We start from the raw sequence: 17,494 nt of genomic DNA, 5'->3' as shown, positions 1-17,494 counted from the left end.
TTAGGGCCTCTCCAAAAGCTAGTTAAATGTCAGATTCTGTCTACTGACAAATGTGCAACTTAGTGAATGTTTTCAAAACTTAGCAAAAGACAAAGAAAGCTCTTTTTGTTGAGTAATTATATATCAATTTTGAACCGTTTTCTATTTTCAGATCTAACTTGTATCTAAAACATGGGATAGGATCCAAAGTTATTGTAATTGGTTAGCTCATATGGAAGTTGGCTTTGTCATTTTAGTAAAATTATTTTCTTTCTCAGTGTGAACTCTATTGATATGCCAATATAAAATCAAATGTAAGATAAAATACTAACACATGCTATGATGTAAGGGAAAACCAGGAGCCTTGAATTTTCTGAGTTCAAATCATTATATGCTTCCAGAAATGGTTCTTGCCGAAAGAAAATTCTGGTGATAGTTCCTGTCCATGATTTGTTCTCTAAAATAGTAAAGTAACTATGAATTTTAGAAGCTTCACTAATTTTTGAGCAGCTTTCGCTAAATCTCTCACAAGTCACAGTTGAAAAGACATTTCATATACAGGAAGGTCCTAGCATAGGAAGTCTCCATATGCCACTCTTCAAAACAGCTCTAATACATTCCTCTAGGAATTGTGGAGGCTCCCTAGCTACGTGGAATAGATCAAAACTCCTGGGTATCTGAATCATTTGGTATATTCCCCTTGACATGACTTATGAGCATCATATCCTGGTAAGAGCACTGAGATAACCAGCAATAACCACTAGGCTGCAGCAGCCTTACAAAGAATTTTTTAAATATCCAATGTTATTGCAGTTGGGAATCTTGTGTGACATCAGAAAGGATCATCCTATCACTACTGTTGTCTTCTCCCCCTATTTTGGTTCTATGTGGTATGGTACAGGTCCATTATATTGACCTTAAGATAGAATGGTTATTTCTTCACTCATCTGGGTAAAACACAAACTTGAGTAGCTGAGATAGTGGCTAGCACTCCTAATATCCCAAAGGAGCCAGAACCATTGGTCTCTGACTTAGCCACCAAAGTCTATAGTCACTAAAGCAGAGAGAACGTTAGATTAAAACCTAGCTATATTAACAGACTGTTTAATTTACTCAATTAACAATAAGTCTCACAATTGAGATGTTACTAGGCCCGCTTGAGCAAATCGATGAACAACGGGAGGACAGTGACAGTGACTCAATTAAAATTTAGGTGTGTATTCTATACAGAATCACACTCTACTAGGTTAAACAGGGTTGACAGGGAGATATGAAAGTTTAGGGTGGTGGGATTTATTATCCCAGGGAGAAATGAAGATTTTGTATTTAAGTTTGTTACCTGAGGCACTATGTACTGATAAGGAAGTTTCAATGATTAACATGTTTTAGAATTCATAACCTATAAGATTTTAAAAAACATCAAGTCACTTCCGTTGACTTTTCATTCTGCCTTTTCAGTAATTTACCTAATATATCTATCATGCTCAGTGTTATCAGTTGTTATTGAGATATGGTAGGTAATTGGACTAAAGTTTAGACTTCAATGTCAGACCCTGTGGTATGAAGTTTTCTTACTCTGAGGAACACTCAAAGCACGTTACTCAGTCAACACAGTAGATAGCACAAAAGGACCCTAAGTTTCACCTTGGAAAAGTGGGGAATTATTTGTACATCTCAATAATAAATATCCTGCTTTCTTTAAAGAGAGAGGTGGTTTTATATGATTGAGTTTCAAATAAACTCCAAAATTCAAACCCAAAGGCAATGGAAAATGTACTATGTATGGAGCATACTGAGTTTATGGTTATAAAGATTCAATAATGAATAGATATAAATTATCCTCAATTTGAAAAACAGGGAAGGAAACAAGTTCTTTGTTTACCTTGAACATCAAGTTGATTCTACAAGGCTTTGTGCGCTAACATTTACACTTTACCAATAGGCTTCCAAGAATTGTTATGCAAAGCTTACAATCCTCACATAGTATCCTGCAGCACTGGCTGCAATGCCCTCCTCTTACTAGTATCCCTATCCTTTGCCTTGTGACTTTGCAGTTTCTGTCCTACTGGTACATGAGTCAGCAGAGCAGATCTATAAGAATAAACGTTTGCGGATTAAAGACACCAATTTCCAGGACTTTTTTAGGAAGCATCACTGTGGCCATAGTTAATAGATATATTCATGCCCTCCCAAAAATATCTAGATATCATAGTTTCTGCTTATATTAAAATAGGAAGCTCTTTAGTACATGTGTCTAACATTCTGACAGATGACATGTTAGGTGAAATAAAACACTAGTATCTGTTCCTGAGAAACCTTTAACCTGCAAGTAAGCCTGTTTCCTAATCTAACCAATACTTCTATGGAACAGTTAGTTTTCTGGGCTTTTTCACAGTGATGGTTTATGAAGACCGCTGTCTGGTTGTTTTAAATATTTCAATTAGTTATCTACTCTACTTCTTCCCCGAGGCTTAAAGCTAACAGGGTAATTTAAGGAGAAAGAAAAGAAGACACTGAAACATTACTCTTGCTGAAGCAGTGATGGAGATCATCAGAGTTCTGTCAAGGACATTCCTGTCAGATGTTTTGAATTCTAACCACATAGCCTCAAGGCAGTTGGAGCAACCCTAGGGAGGAAAGCAATTGTCATGCAGTGTTTATCACTGGACACTTACTTTTATGAACTTTTCTCTGTAAATGTCCAGTGTTGAAAAAAATTTGTTATTTTTTTGAAACCTTGACTATTTTGCTAACTTGCTCATTATCTCCAAGACTTAGATAGGTAATATTATGAATAGGTGATTTTTTTAACTTCTCTTTTTTTTTCTGAAAATGAATGAGACTGAGAATTTGCTCAATAATAATAGACTAAGGGTCAGGGAGACAGCTCAAGAGGCTACAACACATGCCTGGCATGCAAAAACTCCCTAGTTTGAACCCTTGCACCATATGAACCCATCCTGAAAATTGTCAGTATAGTCAAAATGACCCTTTGAACTTTACTGAGTGTTTTTTGTGGTTTTTAGTGTGCTGGAGCCAAGCTACACCACATCTCCACCTCTCACCCCTCACCCCCGACAGTAACATCAGCGTAGGGAACACTGTATCACTTGTATCACTTGTCATCCCAGTTGCTCATCTATTTGCTCGAACGGGCGCCAGTAACATCTCCAAGGGAACACTGAATTTGATGATTTTTTTTGAAAGTTGTGCATGCCACTTTGTATACCATACAAAGACCACTCAAAACAAAAGACAAAGTTTATCACCCCAGAAAATCATCTGCTCTCTGGAGATAATTATCACAGTGGCAACTACCTTTGACTTCAATAAACACAGCTAAGCTAATTCTTGAAAGTCGAAATTTCAAATTCTTGAGATTAAGAATTAAACACAGTGTATGTTTTTTGCTGGCTTAATTTTGCTGAACTTAATGATTTCGATTCGTGTTGAAATTCAGTAATTTGTTCCTTTTATACTGTTGTTGTATGTAACCTTATAAGACTATATTACAATTTGCCTATTCCTTACCCTGTAGATAGACACTTGGGTTCATCCAGATTCTGGTAAACATGAAAAGTCTTCTATGAAGATAGTTATACAACTCTCTGTACACAGAAGTTCCCACTCCAAAGGAGATATGTCCCAAGACTTCTAGAAGATTTCTGAAATCATAGATAGTACTGAATTCTATAAATAGCAGGCTTTTCCTATACAGAATTACATATGATAGTTTTATTTATAATCTAGGCAGAGTTAAACAATAGTTAGTAATACAATACAATTGTAACACTGTACTAACAGAAGTTACATGAATGTGCAATCATCTCTTTCAATATTTTTATAGATAATATTTCTATCCATGGTTGAATACAGAAAGGGGAACTATAAAGTGAAATTGCAGACAAAGAGGACTACTCTACATGATTTTCATAGTATGTATGTTAATGTGCAGATATCTAGAAATCAGATTCTTATTGAAACCATACTGAATCTATAAGTACATTTAGAGAGAATGAATAGCTCAGTAATATCGATTCCTCAAGAAATAAAAATATCACTAGTTATAAATCACGTGATAAAAAACACTGACTCAGCCAAAAACCAAAAATAGATTAATATAGTAAATTCAGAATTCAGATAACAAAATCAATATATCAAAATCAGTTGCATTTTATATGATAGATAGTAAAATAGCAGAAAGAGAAATTAAGATAACAATTCCAGTGATAATTTCATCAAGATGAACAAAATACCTAGGAATAAATTTTATTGTTTGTTTTTTGGTCACACCCTATGGTGCTCAGGGACTACCCCTTGAAGGTTTGGGGGGACCATATGTGGTACTGGGGATGGAATCTGGGCCAGCTGTATGCAAAGCAAGCACCTACCCTGCTATATTATTGTTCTGGCCCTCTTAGGAATAAATTTAACCAAAAAGGTTAAAGATGCATACATTGGAAATTATAATACACTGATGGAAAAAAATTAAAACTCAAGAAATAGAAATATATTCCATGTTCATAGTTGAAAAAATCATGAAAATGGCCAAGGGAAGAGAATCAATAGAATGTCTATAAAAATTATAAGAGCATTTCCCCCACAGAAATGGAGCCAAGAACCCTAAAATTTGTGTGGAACCACAAAAGCTCTAAATACCCAAAGCAATCATAAAAATGAATAATAAACACTGGATTTCACATTCCAAAGTCAAACAATATTAAATATTACAAACCTACAGTAATCAAAATAGTATGATGCTGGCATAAAAACAGAGACACAGATCAGTGAAACAGAACAGAGCCAAGAAGCAGGGGGCTGGAGCAATATCACAGCAGGTAGGGCATTTGCCTAGATGTGGCTGACCCAGGTTTGATTCCCAGCATCCCATATGGTCCCCCGATCACCACCAGGGGTAATTCCTGAGTACAGAACCAGGAGTAACCCCTGAGCATCATCGGGTATGATCCAAAATGCAAAGAAAGAAAAAATAAGAAACAAATACACACACACTCTTAATTTAGGGCAAAGGAGGAAAGAAATATTATAAGAAAAGAATAGTATATTTCATTCACTCATAATGGTTTTGTTAATCCACTGGTGTTAATTTTATCATTAAATTTCAAAGGTAATAGATATAGTCTATAAAATACTTCATAATCAACATATTTAAATAATTATAAACTGTGTGAATAAAAAGCAAGGATACACTACATTATATAAACATCCTGTGGGAGAATCTGAGATATGATGGAGAGAGTTGCAATTGGAAGAGAATACAGATCCAGCATATTTTCTTCAATAAATAGGAGAGACAGGTGCAGGAGATGAGCTTAAAGTCACAGAGTGAAAAAGCAAAGTGACAGATTCTGGTCCTGAGGAAAGGAGAAAAATGTTGAGATAGAGAGCATACATGCAAGGACGACAATTCCCAGGAGAGAAAAACGTGACACTGTACTGCAACAGAAAAAAAGACATGAACATTTGCTTCAAGGAAAAATGACTGGGCGCCCTAATCTAAGACATCAATTGTCTTTAAAATGTGAAGAACTACAAAGAAAATGCCTCCACACCATCTGTACCTGACTTGATTAGGTGTGTTTCATTACCAGGTGTGAAGACAGCTTGTTTTCTTGCTTCTCATACAGAGAAACAAAAGACTTGTATAGCAAGTGATTGTCCCCAGTTTTTGCCTTGACCTATCAGTTTTCTGGATGATTTTTAGTTCTCTGTGGAAACTGCTGTGCTCTGTTCTCGCATGAAGGCTGTGGAAAAGAGCAAAGAAGCAACTCTCCCTTGTTTGCTCGCCCAGTTTCCCAAAAGGCCTACAACAAAAGTATTTCTCTGTGAATTTTACAAGATGTGCGGAAAATCAAAAGGAGTAGAAAACCATAGTAAAATATTTTTAGGGCTTTGTTTTGTTTAGATTCTCAAAGTATATGGGTGGTATTTAGTTTTATAGTTATTTTTTATTTTTTATTTATTTATTTATTTTGCTTTTTGGGTCACACCCAGCGATGCTCAGGGGTTGCTCCTGGCTCTGTAATCAGGAACTACCCCTGGCGGTCCCTCAAGGGCCTATATGGGATGCTGGGAATTGAACAACTGTTGGCTGCGTTAAAGGCAAACACCCTACCCACTGTGCTATTACTCCAGCCCCATTTAGTTTTTGTTTTGATGAGAGAAAAAGTCACATACAATGAAACAGTTGGACACTTTCACAGGAAAAACTTTTAGAAGAGAGATGATATGGAATTGAGAAGTGACTTTTAAAGCAAAGAGGTCAAGGTGTAGATGACATAAATGCAAAGCTTAAGAGAGTGATGCCACAGCTAAAGAATCATTAATGAAAAAGACCTGCCACAAGCATTACGTAGGGGTCAGGAACAGAGCTTGAAGAAAGCATGCAAATTCAGGAGACTACCTTCAGATTTCTAAGCTTAGAATCTTGGTTTTGTAAATATTGATGAAATAAAGTTGTAGAAAACTGATTACAAGTCATGCACCCTGTTTTTTACATTTACAATGAATAAATTATACTTGACAGGACATAGTATAAATTAAGTATTTGCTTAGTGCTCTACATACATTTCAGAAAGAAAAAAAATACTTTCAGGGTACTTGTTCAGAGTAGAATCAGCACAAATGTAGGTAGGAGAAACTGAACTACATTCTGTGTGGGACTAAGCATACATTTCTCCATTCTAAGCATACATCTTTCTAGAAAACTGATAGATTTCTACTCTTCTTCTACCTAGCAATGCTACATACACTTTCTAAAACCAATTTCTCCTTCTGAAGGTTCACCTCCTATTCTGATACTGAGAACAGGGATAGGCTTTGATACCTGTACTCCCTCAAAGTCTAAGCAAAACCAAGAATCCAGTATATGACAATTAAAAATACTAGAAAATCCAGGCCCCTAACTACAGCAGCTCCATAACTTATCTGTACCACGTGGCTAATATAAGGACTGCTCCTTTTATATACATCTAAAACAGGATTCCCTGTCTCCTCTCCATTCTGGTTCTCTCCCCTTGGTTCCAACATTGCACTCAAGTTCTCACCCACAATTGGTCCTGCAGTGTAGCACTGTCCTCCCATTGTTCATCAATTTGCTTGAGCGGGCAGCAGTAACGTCTCTATTGTGAGACTTGTTACTGTTTTTGGCATATCGAATACATCATGGGGAGCATGCCAGGCTCTGCCGTACGGGCAAGATACTCTTGGTAGCTTGCCAGGATCTTCGAGAGGAATGGAGGAATCCAACTGGCGTCAGCCGCGTGCAAGGCAAACACCCTACCTGCTGTGCTAGTGCTCCAGCCCTAACCACACTTAATTCCTTTAGAGGTTTCTGTTCTGCCTCATTCTACACAGTTCCTTGTCCAAGGCTTACTTGAAACTGTGGGTCCCACAATAGTTCTTTTGCTGACCAACCCCTGTGCTAAAACTTCTCACCAGACAATTCTATATCCTTGTATCTTTCACAGCAATTGTGCTGGACTTCAGTAAACCTGAAAGTCCCCTTTAATTCCTTGCTATTATAACAAAGAGCTGCGAAATGGATTTCTTCTTATGGATATTATATCAAGATATAAGCTGCTTCTACTAAGTACTTTGGAATTTGCAGAAAGTATAAAGTCATGGTGACTCATATCTGTTTATAAGCTAGTCGAGATTTAGTGTTACAGATTCAGTTTAACGGGTAAGGTTAACAACTTTGTCTTCTAATGATATCAACTATATATAGTCTCCAGACATTCGTTTTGGTCTTGGTTTTTTCCCAATATCCTCACACATACATTTATAAACATTCTTAGTACTGATAAAGGATATATTTATTTATTTATTTATTTATTTTTTACTGTCCAAAGGGATATATTTTAAAGGAGGCTTTAGAGTCATGATTATCATGACTCTAATAAAATATGAATGACAATGAAAGATTGCACTTAGCTCAATTAATGAACAGTAAGATGATGAAACCAACTTATACGCCACGATCAAAGAACAACAAAATTACTGTTTATAAATGCCATATTATCTGGCATTTTCAAGCAATGCTTGGCGGTGTTCTGGGGGGCAACTCTTGATTTATGCTGGGGGTTGCTCTTGAAAGTACCTGAAGGATTATGTAGTGCTGGCAACTGAGCCTTTGGCCACTGCAAAGCATGAGTTCAGCTTACTGAACTATCTCTTTTGTCCCCAACTGCATTCCTAAATGTGTACTTTCTATTTCTAATTGGTAAAATGTAAGAATATTCAAAATATCACTTATTCAACTGTGATACAAGTTCTAGACAGTGCAACAAGAAATGGAAATCAAAGTCAGAATTGTGCAATACAAATAAAATTATGTTTACAAATGATACTAGTATAGGAAATTACTCAAATGAAACTTCCTAGAACAAATGAATTCAACAAAGTCCCAGGATTCAAGATAAACATATAAAATCACTTCTCTCTAATATTATATACTAGCAATGAATAATTTAATTTACCTTGAGCCATTTTTCAATGTAGTGTAGAAAACTGATGACAGTGAAATAATTCATGGCCAGGAGTGATCCCTAAGTACTGCTGGGTGTAGTCCAAAAGCCAAAAATGAGGGAAAAATTGTGTGTGTATATATATATTTATATGTAGTATTTCCTTGTCACTGTCACTGTCACTGTCCTCCCGTTGTTCATCGATTTGCTCGAGTGGGCACCAATAACATCTCCATTGTGACAATTGTTACTGTATTTGGCATATCGAATAGGTCACGGGTAGCTTGCTAGGCTTTTCCGTGTGGGCAAGATACTCTAGGTAGCTTGCCGGGCTCTCCGAGAGGGATGGAGGAATCAAACTCGGGTCAGCCATGTTGGCTGCTTGTAAGGCAAACATCCTACCTGCTTTGCTATCGTTCCAGTCCAATAATATAATTAATTTTTAAATATCTATCTATAATCATTGTTAGAAATTTACCACATCTGCTTCCCCATATATAAGATAATAATACATCAATATTTTATATTTTATAATGCAACAATTATTAGTTTTCCTGAATTAATGCATCCTTTGCCAGTAACATGACTGTTTTACCTCTTAATACTTCAGCACATATAGTCTTAAGAACAAGCACTCTGTCTTAATGTTATTTTTCATCAAATTTAGAACTATAAAACTAACACAACACTGTTACTTGAGAATGGCATGATGGGGCAGAAAAATTAACCCAACTTTATGCTGCCTACAGGGGACATATCTGAATTGTTAGGGTACACGCAGGCTCAAAGTCAAAGGCTGAAAGACAATCTCACAGGCAAACAACTTCTTTCAAAAGGCTTAGTGTAAGGGGAGGCACAAAAGAGCTGTGTCAGGGATGCTCATTCCTCAGTGATTAAGGGATCGATACATTAAGAAGAATTCACACTCCTAAACACTCCTAAACATACATGCATCTAATGATGGACCATCAAAATATTTCAAACAACTACTAATAGCTAATAGAAAAATATTGACAGCAACACAATAGTAATAGAAGACTTGAACACTGTCACTACTGTATGGATCAACAAGAAACAATAACTCAACAAGGAAACACTGGCCTTGAAAGAAGAAATGAAAGATATGTGGATAATAGGCATATATAGTGGTCTTCACCAAGAAAAGTTGAGTACACATTCTTCTCTACTGTACACGGGGCATTCTTCAAGATAGACTACATGTTGGGTCACAAAACATATCTTTGTTGGGGCTTGAGCAATAGCACAGTGGTAGGGTGTTTGCCTTGCATGCAGTCAAACGGGGTTCAGTGCCTGGAATCCCCGGAGTAATTCCTGAGTAGAGAGTCAGGAGTAATCTTTGAACATTGCTGGAGGTGGTTCCCAAATAAAACAAAACAAACAAACAAAACATATCTCCATAGAATCAAAAAGATTTAACCCATATCAGCTATGTTCCCAGAAAACCAAAAATTAATCACAAACAGAAATAGAAAAAAATGCAAACACTTGGAAATTAAACAAAAATTTTCAAAAATAAATGAAATAACACAAACTGAGCCTCCAACCAAGTGTGACTTCGTAGAATCAATACTATGTTCTAAAACAATTGAGTTTGCAAACAGTTGCTTTCTAGCCTGTCAGTAAGAGTCTGGAAGTCAGATAACCTAGCTTTCATTGCTTTTGTTAAGCCCATTCAATGTCTTACTAATAGTAGATACTTAATAATTTTGGAAGACTGGAAGAATAAATTGGTCCCCTATGGGCCATGGGCACTTTGGTAGGGGTACTGGGGTACAGAAATTTCATAGATCAAAATAAATTGTGAAATTTAAATAAAACTTCAAAATACTGTTATCTATTGCTCTAGTAACATTCCTGATGTTGTCCACTGCCCCATGGTTCAGGATGTTGTACAGGGCAGCCATTGATTTTAGAGGTCAGGTTTCTTTAGTCTCACAGAAGGAGTCCTTAGCTCATAAACCAGCTATCTTGTAGAACTCTCCTCAATTAATGATTCATTTATACTTACTCAAGTGTAATTCAAGTTACACATTTTTGGGGAGGGACACTTTAACCCTATTGCTGCAGTTCCATATTGATTGTTGATGATACAAGTTTGTCTCATTATTGAGGATGCTAACTTTGATCATTTGGAAACGGTCTATCTACCAGAATTCTCCATTATAAATTTCTTTGTGATTAGAAGTGAGTAAATACTGTAGAGTACATAAATATTCTGCTACTCATCAAACTTTCAGCTAATAACATTAACAACTAGTAATGACTCTTGTCTGTATAAATTATTATAACAAGGTTATAAAGTGATCATAATCTGTCATTTCCCCTAGCTGACATTCTCTTGCTAGGGAGAACTTTCTCTCCTCCCCATTTATGTATTTGTTTGCTATTTTCTTGTGTTTAGTATCTCTATAGACTCATGAGCTCTTATTTTATACAACGGGTTATACCAAATTTCAGTCATTTGTTATATGTTACTTGATCACTTAATATCCCGTTACTCATTGATTTGCTAGAGCGGGTTCCAGTAACATCTCCATTTGTCCCTGTCGTGTACTAGTGTAGCCCAATGGTGTCTGCTTGCTACAGGAACACGAAGGGCCTCAAACCGTTTGTTCAGGGTCTTGATGAAGAAGTCTGACCATCTTATAGGTGAGCAGCCACACATTCTTTTGATGTCATATGGAATCCAGTAGGTAACAGCTCTAGTCCAGCAGTCTTCTTCAAATCCTATTTCCCCAAATCTGGCTAGGGCGAGCTGCTTCAGAATAACTGTCATGTCTTTTTAAACTGTCATTCTCTGCTTTGGGTGTTTCCTTATTTTAAGGTACAAAAAGATGATCCAGATGCATCTTGTGTTTTCCTTGTCCAAGTCCTGGGACAAGCCATTTCCTTCTTTTAATATGGAATGGTAGACAAAGAGATAGTACAGTGGGGAGGGGCACTTGCCTTGTGGATCAAACCCAGCAGACCTGGGTTTGATCCCCAGCACCCTATACTGTCTTCTGAGAATGCCAGGAGTGATTCCTGAGCACAGAGACCGTAATAAGCCCTGAGCACTGCTGAGTGTGGCCCCAACCACCACTCCCCCTCCCACCCTCACCACACACACAAATATATGGAGTGGTATTTAGAAACCAAGATCTGTGCACTGTAGCACTGTCCTCCCATTGTTCATCGATTTGCTTGAGCGGGTACCAGTAATGTCGCCATTGTGAGACTTGTTGTTATTATTTTTGGCATATCAAATATGTGACGGGTAGCTTGCCAGTCTCTGCCATGCAGGCAGGATACTTTCGGTAGCTTGTCGGGCTCTCCAAGAGCAGTGGAGATGCTTGTGGAAGACAGGCATCCATCCCCAGGATGGAGGATCCGTGCACTAATGATGAAAATTGATGTTTCTGACTCAAACCTAATGACATCATTTTTTTAAAGTTTGGTTTTGTTTTTCATTCTGCCAATTCATTTTTTATTTCTTTTATCCCACAGTAAGAAACCTGGCTTCTTAAACCATCAATATATTGTTATTTTCATTTATAAAATACATATGAAATAGTTTCAGAATTGCTATATCCACAAAACAAACTTACATTGAAGAGTTCAAGATTGCTTTTTGTATTTAGATTGAGGGCATATAGTCACAGTATTGTGCTCAAATTTATTTTGATTAGTTTTTTCTTGTCCTGTTCTGCAGTTATTCACTTGAAAAGTAGTCATGTTTATTTCTATTTGAGTTTACTTTTAGTTTTTTTTAACCAGTCCTGTAAATTCTATTTTACTTTTTTTCTTCTATTAAATTTAAAGAGTTTCTTGTTTTATTGTGTTTGGTGCCACACCCGGCAGTGCTTATTGAATGTGGAAGATAGAACCCAGGTTGGCCACATGCAAGGCAATCACCCACTCTACCCTCTGTACTATCTCTCCAGTCCAAAATTTCAAAGAATTTTTAATATACTTGTGATAGAAATTATATGTTGGAAAGATATTTGTAAATATTTCTTAGTGGTTTGTCTTCTCATTATCTTAATAAATTCCCTCACAAAGCAAAAGTCTTCGGTAAAAATTAATTTGTTTTTTTTCACTTATCGACTGTGCTTTTGGTCTTGTATCTAAGACTACTACTTAATCTAAGTTATAAATATTTTCGAGGTTTTCCTATAAGAGTTTAACAGTTTTGGCCCCCCACAAGCAGATCTGCAGCACAGCCATGGCCCTAGAGGCACACGGACCTAATTCGGAACCCAGCAGCTTCTGGCAGAAATGTGAGTGGACTATGCATTAAGGGATGGTGCTGTGCCCACCCCCCCCCCCCCCCGGGAGGTAAAGGGTGTCTATCTGTTCTACCTTCCCCTGCCCCCCTGAAGGCACAGTGGCCGCTGCCTCAGAGCTTATTGAACAGCCGGGTATGAGCCGGCAGTGACAGGGGAAACTGTGGCCTCGTGGGATGGGGGGGGGGGGGGGGGCAGAACCGGCACATCCTTCTCGCCCTGCCAAAACCGCGAGTTGCCCCCCACGAGCAGCTCTCCGGCACGGCCATGATCCCAGAGGCATACAAATGAACCTTGGAACTATGCGGTTTTTGGCAGAAATCCCTCCAGACTTAATTAGTAAAATATCAGAAATCCAAAATCATATTGTCTTCATAAACAGCAATAGAAAACAAATTATTTCATGATGCGTTTTCAGCAGGTTTGATTGTTGGGGGAAAATTTCAATAATGGTTCATCTTTTGTCAAAATAATGAATGTAATCAAAGTAGAGAGAGAGTTAAGAGGAAATCATCTGCCTCACAGGCATGGGAGGGGTGGGATGGGGGTATATTGGGGTTCTTGGTGGTGAAAAATAATTACTGGTGAAGGGAAAAGTGTTTGATCATTGTATGACCAAACTTAAACCTGAAAGCTTTGTAACTGTTCTCATGGTGATTCAATAAATATATTTTCTTTAAAAAGATGTTTAACAGTGTTATAGTTTACATTAAAATCTAATATTTACTTTGAGTTAACTTTGGTATCAGAAGTGAGGTCTATATTGTAGTTTATTTTTTTAATGTATGGAGACACAATCATTCCAATACAATTAATTGAAAAGGTCTTAATTTTGAATTTTCTATTCTGTTTCATTGATCCATGTATCAGCTCATTTTTCAGTAAGACAATGTTTTATGTTCACATCTTTGGATTCAACAATTTTATTTCTAAGAACTTATCCTTACATAAAAATACAAACTGTCCATAAGAGCATACATTAAATAATCTACATGTAAGGATGTTCATAACAGAATATTTAATATATTGAATATCTAGAAATATTCTACCATCTATCAACAGTGAAAAAATAAAAGAAATTATGATAGATGACAAATTCCAATAAAATGATTTACATGGCTTGGACAGAAAGACCCTATAAAACCTAGTGATGTTGAATAAACACAATAAATTTTTAAACATAATAAATTTATATATATAGCTGACATACAAAAAATGTGAACTTCCAGGAATCAGAACAAAGAGGTTCCTGAGAGTCAGATTTCCAAGAGCACATGCTAATTTTGCTGCAATGCAGAATATTTTACTTGTTCAACAACAGAAGAATAGGGTTGATTCCCCAGCACTATATATATGTTCCTCTGAGTACCACCAGGGGCGATTTGAGAGAACAAAGGCTGAAGTAGCCCAGGAGCACTGATGAGTGTGGCCCCAAACACAAAACAAATAGCAATAATAGCACAGTCTTGATGTTTATAAACATAGAGGCACAAGTGATAAAAGATTTGACCACTCATGATTCTACACAGGGATTGGAAACTAGAAATAGGGTTAAGACTTTAACAGTCTAGAATCCTAGTAAATGGATATAAAAATGTTCCACATACTTATCCAGTGAGATGACAACAAATATTCAGAGACTTGTTGATTGAGATATTTGTTCCCTAGGATAGGAACCCAAGTAGGAACAAGTAGAAATAATTTCAGAACTCTAAAATTAGCATTCTAGGATCCAAGAAGACAATAAAGAACCATAAACAGAGCCACAAGAATATACAATGGGTAGGGCACTTGCCTTGCATGTAGGCAACCCCAGTTTGATCCCCAGTACAATATATGATCACTGCCAAGAGTAATCTTTGAGTGCAGAGTCAGGACTAAGCCCTGAGTAAGTGGCCCCAAAATTAGAGAGGGGGAGGGAAGGGGGAGGGAAGGGAAAGGGAGGGGAGGGGACAGGAAGGGAGGGGAGGGGAGGGAGGCAAGCAGACATCTGAGCTGGGCTTCTGGTATCATCCTAATAGCCTAGAAAGCCTAGTAAGAGCAAATGCTAAGTTTCTGAAAAATTAACCCAGGCCATAAGGGTTTCCAACTAAAAAAAAAAAAGAAAAGAAAAAAGAAAAAGAAAACAAAACTGTTCCATTTAAAATGGAGTAACTACAAAATTTTGAAATTTCACTGAAATTTTTAACCACAACAAGATCAGCCAACACTGCACCAAGATGGTTAAAAGGCAGTAATTGGAGGGGGGGCAGATTGAGGTGGCGAGGTAAGGAAAGAATCTTTAGATTTTTTTTATGAACACATTGACTATTTAAATAAAATGAATGTCAGAAATATGCTTCACTAAACTTATCTTAACTGTCAGTACAATTCACATTAAAAAGGAAAATTGACAGGAGAAACTTCAATCACAAGGTTTAACGTTGCTGTTTGTTATTTAAACTTAAAATCTAGTATAAGTATTTTGCAACTCCAGCACATCTTAATTTGGAGTTGCCACATTTCAAGTGCTCAAGAGCCATGTTTGGCTTGAAGTATCATTCTGGATTGTTCTTGTTGGTTATGAAATAAGTATGTATAAAACTAGGAAGATGGCTCACTCAAACTATGATTCATTGAGCATCTATGATATTCCAGACACTTAGTAAAACTGCACTTCACTAAATAGACAAAGTCACTGTATTCATGTGGCCTTAAGTACCAATATAGTTCAAAGAAGAAAAGGTAGGGACATGGGGAAACAGATCACTGTCACTGTCACTGTCCTCCCATTGTTCATCGATTTGCTCAAGCAGGCCCAGTAACGTCTCCATTTTGAAACTTGTTGTTACTGTGTTTGGCATATTGAATATGTCACGGGGAGCTTGTCAGGCTTTGCCATGTGGGCAAGATACTCTCAGTAGCTTGCCGGGCTCTCCAAGAGGGGCAGAGGAATCAAACTCTGCTCAGCTGGGCTGGCTGCGTGCAAGGCAAACGCCCTACCAGCTATGCTATCACTTCAGCCCAGGGGGAAACAGATAATTAATAAAAATAAAGACTATACTAGTTTCTTCAGAGAGAAAAGAGCAGAGCAACACATTTAAGAATGAATCCTGTATGTGTTATATGCATGATGAGGAAATTGTTGGACAATCAATGTTTTTCTGACTAAGAAGGCAATATTTTCCTTTTGTTTTCATATATTAACATATTTATTTTGTGTGCATGATTTACAACAGTGTTAATTGTACTTTTCATGCGCACACTGTTCCAACATCACATACATTAAGAGTGCCCATTCACTTCCCTCCACCAGTGTCCCAAGGACCCTTCCCATCTGCCTTCTCCCCACAGGTAAGCTGAGTTCTATAGACAAAATCTCAAGTTCTGGTGCCCTCTGTTATCGGTTGTTCTCTTACTATGATTATTTATATCCCACATATGAGAGACATATTTTTTAATTATGGAGATGAATTCACCTACATATAGATGAATAAAGCTAAATTCCTATAATTCCACACAATTTAGTTTTTTAATTGTTTTTGTTAGAGGAGAGTGCAAATATAGTCTACCGCTACCACAAATTCTGCACCTGAGTTTCCCATATTTGGGGAAATTGTAGGGGGTTAGCACATCCAAAGTGCAATGAATAAGTCTTGCCCTGGGAAACCAACTTTATAATCATGTTTTCTCCCCTGCTAGGTAAGTATTCCACACAACTTTTAATGGATAAGTTTGAAAAAATTTCCCCGAAATATAATTTTTACAGGTATGTACAGTAAACATTTCATGGTATGACTAATTCTATGCCAGCAAATTTTAAGATTAAGGGCTGGAGCGATAGCACAGCAGTAGGGCATTTGCCTTACGCGCAGTCAGTCTGGCCGAGCCGGGTTTGATTCCTCCGCCCCTCTTGGAAAGCCCGGCAATCTACCAAGAGTATCCCGCCCACACGGCAAAGCCTGGCAAGCTACCCGTGACGTATACAATATGCCAAACATATTGTAACAGCAATTCAATATGCCAAACAACAGTAACAGCAAGTCTTAAAATGGAGACGTTACTGGGCCTGCTCGAGCAAATTGATGAACAACGGGAGGACAATGACAGTGACAATGATGAATTAGATAAACCCTAGAAATAAACAATTTAGTAAGAGTGAGGAGAGAATTTTAAAAAAATTAAGTAAAATCTGAATAGGCATATAAAAGTATAGAAGTATGTTTGATCCTAAAAAGGTAATGTTGATTTTATGTTAGAAAATATTACATTAGAAATAATGTCTAAGTATTTGCATTAGTAAGAGGAAAATCTCTATAGATATAAAAAAAATACCTGAACAAACATAAAAAAATACATTCAAAATAAATGAAACAGTACTTCATTATTTAGAAGGTATAAAACCCTTAGCTAGCTAGGAAAAAACCCTTAGCTAGCTAGAAATAAACAGACATTTCTTAATCTAGCAGAGGGCAATCATAAGCACTATGAGCTAATGCCATACTCAGTGGTGAAGTGCTGAGAAGTTTGTCTTGTCTTTTAAAGAAGCTCCTTTAATGCTTCTAGCAAAACTGGTTTTACAGCTATGAATTCCCTAAGCTGTTTCTTGTCCCCGAAGCTTTGTATAGTTCACGAAAGCAATATTTTGAAAAGAGACTTGTAAACCAAAAACCAATATTATAGTATATCTGGGAAAATATTATCACTGTTATATATTTTTTAAAAGTTCCATGAATCGACGAAACAAGAGATTTGATGGCT

At 37.0% G+C, this 17,494-nt stretch overlaps 1 non-coding gene across 1 annotated transcript; it reads right to left on the bottom strand.

Moving 5' to 3' along the window:
- Positions 1-16,281: 16,281 nt before the first annotated feature.
- LOC130039465 (U1 spliceosomal RNA) lies at positions 16,282-16,443 on the bottom strand. Its single transcript, XR_008794889.1, has one exon. It is a non-coding gene; the product is annotated as a U1 spliceosomal RNA (small nuclear RNA).
- Between the last annotated feature and the right edge of the window lie 1,051 nt (positions 16,444-17,494).

The sequence above is a fragment of the Sorex fumeus genome, unplaced genomic scaffold (assembly GCF_029834395.1).
Source record: "Sorex fumeus unplaced genomic scaffold, SorFum_2.1 ptg000086l, whole genome shotgun sequence".
Classification (NCBI taxonomy): domain Eukaryota; kingdom Metazoa; phylum Chordata; class Mammalia; order Eulipotyphla; family Soricidae; genus Sorex; species Sorex fumeus.
The sequence above is the reverse complement of the archived record's forward strand: the minus strand, read 5'-3'. Positions and strand labels throughout refer to the sequence as shown.